We start from the raw sequence: 6,025 nt of genomic DNA on the forward strand, positions 1-6,025 counted from the left end.
TGCTTGGACTCTAGAACCCTAAAACTCAACACACATTTTGGCATTAATCAAAGGTGAGTAATAGGAAGCTTAAGTTTTTTTAAGTTAGAGTATTTTTTTTGTAAAATTTCAAAGTAATTTTTTTTAGTTTTTGTCAAGAGATGTTTGAAAGGATTTTTCACTATAGTCTTAAAAATAAAATAACAAAATTAAATAATAATAATAATAATAATAATAATAATAATAATAATAATAATAATAATAACTTTTAAGCTAAGTACTTAACTATACTTTTTATCAAAAACTAAGTACTTTGAAAATCTTTCAAAAAGCAAAGTACTTGATATAGTATCTTTAACTTAGCTAAGTATTTTTTAAAGAATCATTTTCTTAGCTAAGTATTATTACAAGGAATTCTTTTCCAAACTTAAATTTAGCTAAGTTTTTTTTAACTAAGTTTTTATCAAAATATTTTTAAAACTAAGTACTTAACTAAGTTTTTATCAAGCTAAGTACTAAACTAAGTTTTGTTAAATTTTTTTAAAAAAACTAAGTATTGAGCTAAGTTTTTTTTTAAAGAAAATCTTTTCAAAGCTAAGTATTGAGCTAAGTTTTTTTAAAGAAATTTTTTTCAAAGCTAAGTATTGAGTTAAATATTTTTCAAATATATCATTTTCAAAACTAGGTATTTAACTATTTTACTTAAAAGATAAATGATTTTTAAGCCAAGTAAGTGCTACCCTTCAGGGAGAGTTTAAAAGATTAAAAAACTAGCCTTTCAGATTTAATGATTTTTTTCTCTCTAACTTAGTACCCCTTTTTTTTATATATGGAAAAGGGAGAGAGAAAAGTTAAAGTTAAGAGTTAAACATAAAAGCATAAGGGGGAGTTTTTTTTTTTAAATATGTCAAAATTGTTGTATTTTACTTATGCTCATATTTAAATTCCTTTTCATTATATTACAATATATATTGTTATGTTTTACTTAACTTTGGACCATTTTGTTATAATAAAAAAGGAGGAGATTGTTGGTGTGAGAAGCACCAGACGATCGAATCTGTGTTTTGATAATGGAAAATGGTTCAAAGTTAAGTTGTCTTGTTATCTAACAAGTGCAATTGAGCTTGCAGGAAAATCCTAAGTGTTCTTAGGCAAATGTCCTAGTGGATACTAGGCAGGTAGAAAACCCTAGGGGGAGGTAACCCTAGGTCCTGGGGGTGGTAACCCTAGGTTTTGGAAAGTCTTGGCGGGTCATGTACTTTGGACGAAATCCTAGAGTCGGGGACTCTAGGTGAAAATCCTGGTGGTCGCGGACCAGGTGAAAGTCTAGACGGGTCATGGAGCGGATGCCTAGCATGAAGACATGAATTATCGGGTGCTAAGCAAAAGTCCAGTCGATCTGAAGGACCGGTTTGGCAAAAGGTAAACTCTCCTGAGAGGAGTAGGTGAGGGCGCATTTCCTGAAGAGGGAACAATAGGCGTTGGTTCAACCTAGGATTTTTAGAGGAAATCTGAAAGTCAGAATCGGATAGTTCGAAGGTTGTCAAAAGTTATATATTGCTTTACTTGCTATTTGTCTAACTCTATTTTGCAGGGAAACTAACATTTTATAGGTTGAAGTTTCGGCCTTGATTGGTCGACCAAATCGGGGATCGATCGACCGAACCTCTAAGCAAACAGATCGGATTTCCAATGAGCTGATCGGGTTCGACCAAGGAATCGGTCGGCCAAACCTAGGGTTTAGTTGACCGAACAAAGGATAGGGGTCGACGTGGTTGAGCCAGTCGATCAGACCAAATGAGTTGGGGATTGATCAATCGAACAGCGGGATCGGTCGACCAAACGAAGACTCTTATCCGAGCAGAAGCATGTGGACGAGAAGCTAGGCAGGTTCATATGGTTTGGTCAACCGATTAGCGTTGAGTCAAAGAGTAATCCTAAGATCAGTAGATCTGGATCAGGACTGGCTCGGCTATAAAAGGAGGATCGACTAGCAGCTTCGAACAATACTTACAACATATTCAGAATGATCAATTGAGAGCAAGTTGAGCCCTTACGCACACCCCTGTCGATGACCAAACCAAAAGATTGATTTCACCAAGTCGTTGATAACAAGCTGTATTTCAATATTTGTAAAGCTTCTTACTTGTACTTGTTCTGTGTAAAGACTTTTCGAATCTACAGTGATTGTCTAACGAAAATGATCAACGATCGCGACCCTTGGAGTAGGAGTCGCCATAGGCTCTGAACCAAGTAATTAACCAAAAGTATTAGCGATTGTTCTCTTGTTTCTTTCTATCTTCCGTTGCATTTACTTTGTGTTTTCTGAAACAAATGAAAAAGCCACGAGTGCTATTTAGCCCCCCCCCCTCTCCTAGCACGTCATCGATCATACACTTGGTCACTTGGCCAAGTAGATGATCAAAGTCCCTTGGGGGCTTCTTAATCAGAGAGCAAAAAAAGCTCACTATATGCGAGCCCTTGAGAGAAGTCACTCATTAGAATCTTAGGGGTAGCCAAGGGACATCCATGGTCACCTAGTTAAACTTCTTGATGTAAGTTATGAGCGTCTCCTTAGACACCTGCTTGAGTGAGAAGAGGCTCAGTGTGGTTTTATGGTATCGACGACTGCTGGCAGAATGATGAAGGAAAGCCTTGTGGAAATCCTTAAACAGTAGATGGATTCGGCCAGAATTGGTTGAACCACCTTTGTGTTGAACCAGAGAGTGTGGTGAAAAACACCTGACACTTCACACCATTCGTGTACTAATGAAGGATGGCAGTGTTCTCGAACTTGAGGAGGTGGTCTTATGGGTCAGTTGCCCCTCCGTATTCCCCTATAGTCAGGGGTCGAAAGTGTTGGATCATGAATTTCGATAGAGGGGGGGGGTGAATATTGATCTAAAATTTCGAACGAGTACGTAGCGAAAAGTACGAAAATGAGACAAAGCTAACACAAACCAATTTTACTTGGTTCGGAGTCTTTGCCGACTCCTACTCCAAGGCCCGCACACAAAGGTGCTTTCGTTGGGCAATCCACTAGCAATTCGAAGAATGTTACAATAATGAATTATAGGAATGCTAATAAGAAAATAAATACCGACAAAATGAAAAGAAATAAACTGAAGACAGCGCTTTGTCGAAGTAGTCTCGCGGCGTCGCAAGAGCACAAGAGAGCAGCCTGAGAGTTCTGAGTTGTTGATTGAGCTTCAGCCTTGACCCTCCTTATATACGAGGGTTCGGGGCGCCTGGAACCTTCAGGGCGCCTCGATTATGACGTGGCTGACCCAACCAGCGTGCTCCACGTGTCGACGTCGCATAAGGGGATAAGACTTGCCTCCGGGCGCCCGGACCTACCTTTCTCCAGAAACTCCTTCTCCTGCAATACAAGGTTAGTCCGAGGCAAATATATAATGTATATCTTGCAAAACAAAGTATTAGCGCAGTTTATAATTTAACAGAAAAGAGTATGACTTAGATTCTGTCTTTCCGAGACCGGAATCTAGTCACGATCTCGACTTAGAGTTCCGAAATGGTTCTAAGTCGAATCGGCGCCTAACTTCCCTTCCCGAGAATGCGTCCTCACAGTCACTCCCTTCCAGTGACTTACCTTTACTTACCTGCTAGACGCCCGGTCAGCCTTTCTACCCATCTGGACTTCGTGCCAGCTATCGGTCAGCTCGTCGACCTAGCTGAACTTCGTGCCAAACGTTCGGTCAGCCCGTCGACCCATTTGTACTTTGTTCCAGCTATTCGGTCGGCCCGTTGACCTAGCTGGGCTTCGTGCCAAACGTCCGGCCAGCCCGTCGACCCGTTTGGACTTCGTGCCAGCTATCCGATCTACCCGTTGACCTAGCTGGGCTTCGTGCCAGACATCCGGTCAACCCGTCGACCTATCTGGACTTCGCCTACGCACTCGATCAGAGTGTTAGACAATGACAAACCTAACTTAACCTAATTTGTCATTCGTCAAAATCTGAGTTAGACCGTTAGTGCTAACCGCACCAACAATCTCCCCCTTTTTGATGGAATGACAACCTGATTAAGTTAGTGAAAAAATATGCAAGTAAAAACAAGCATTTATAGGGGTTTTTAAAGTTAGATTTTAAATTTGATATTTTTGTTGCACTAACTTAACCACCTATCCCTCCCTCTTTGGCATTCATCAAACATGAACATAGAAAAAAACTGCAAATAAAAGAATACAACCAATATTGCACGAAAGAAGGTCAAGTTGACATGGGGGAGTTTAAATTTTAAAACATAGTCAATTTAACTTTTATTTCTTAACTTTTGTGAGATGACTAAGTTTTAAAAGATAGCTAATTTAGCAACATAACTTAGTATTAATTAATTTTCAAAAGATAATTTTTGCAATATAAAGCTAAGAAGTTTAAAGTTAACCAAGTTTTAAAATTTCAAACTTTCAAAACATGAATGTATAAGTTCCAAATTTCAAGATCAAGTTTTAAATTCTCAAAATAGGTTTCAACTTTGAAACACTTTTCAAACATAAGTTTTCAAAATCAAAATTTCAAAATTGAGTTTGAAAAATCTACTTTTCAAAACTAATTAAAATTTATTTTTCAACTTTAAGTTTGCAAAGGATTCTATTTTCAAACCTTAGTTTATAAAATCCAATTTAAAAGCTTAGTTTTATAGAAGCTAATCTTTTTTAAAAAATCGATTTTATCAAATTAGATTTCCAAAGATCAAATTTTAAAAAGATTTTTAAGTAAAGACATTACTTTTAAAGTGGAGAAAATAGTTTTGGTACTAAGTATGAAAATAAGTTGATTTAATCCTCCCCCTGAACCTGATATTTCTTTAATTTATTACTCTCCCTTAATTTATTAATCTTCCTTATTTTATTACTCCCCTTAATATAATGCTAAGGTTTGGGTGTGTAACATTTCAAAGTCCTAATACATTTTTCTAATTTAGTAACACTTATATTATTTACATAATTATCTCTGTACCCTTGGTATAATTGTTTATTTGAGTTTGATTAATAATTAATTTTAGATTCAGGAGTTTAAGCTTTAGTTTAAGGTTAAATAAGATAAGATTTTATTAATTCAATAATAATTAATCGTTATCGTTAATTGGTTAACTTTTACTTGATTCAATAATTTAATACTTATTTAAAATAATTTAACCTTTGTATTAATTAATTGAATTGATTAATGAAAGTATTAGTTATAATTTAACTTTTTATTTCCTTCCTTTTAAGTGGGATTAATATAAGGCTAATTAAGTACATTAAAGTACAGTTAATGTATAAAATTTTTACTTTAATTATTTACTTATTAATTATTTAATCAAATTTTAATTATTTGTTAAAATTTTAATTAGTTTAATCTAGTTTAATTTATTTTAGGTGGAGTTTCAGATTTAAGTTTGAAATAATTTTATTTTTTAAAACAAATTTTTAAAAGCTTTAAAAATAAATTTTAAAAGAATTTTTAGAATGATTTTTAAAGTTTTTAAAAGACTTGCCTCCGGGCGCCCGGATCCCCTCCGGGCGCCCGGATCTACCTTTCTCCAGAAACTTCTTTTCCTTCAAGACAAGGTTAGTCCGAGGCAAATATATAATGTATATCTTGCAAAACAAAGTATTAGCACAGTTTATAATTTAACAAAAAAGAGTATGACTTAGATTCCGTCTTTCCGAGTCCGGAATCTAATCACGATCTCGATTTAGAGTTCCGAAATGGTTCTAAGTCGGATCGGCGCCTAAGTTCCCTTCCCGGGAACGCGTCCTCACAGTCACTCCCTTCCAGTGACTTACCTTTACTTACCTGCCAGACTTCCGGTCAGCCTTTCGACCCGTTTGGACTTTGTGCCAGCTATCCGATCAACCCGTCGACCTAGCTGGACTTCGTGCCAAACATCCGGTCAGCCCGTCGACCCGTTTGGACTTCGTGCCAACTATTTGGTCGGCCCGTTGACCTAGCTGGGCTTCGTGCCAAACGTTCGGTCAGCCCGTCGACCCGTTTGGACTTTGTGCCAGCTATCAGGTCGGCCCGTTGACCTAGCTGGGCTT

This window comes from Zingiber officinale, chromosome 4B (genome assembly GCF_018446385.1).
Source record: "Zingiber officinale cultivar Zhangliang chromosome 4B, Zo_v1.1, whole genome shotgun sequence".
Taxonomy (NCBI): Eukaryota; Viridiplantae; Streptophyta; class Magnoliopsida; order Zingiberales; family Zingiberaceae; genus Zingiber; species Zingiber officinale.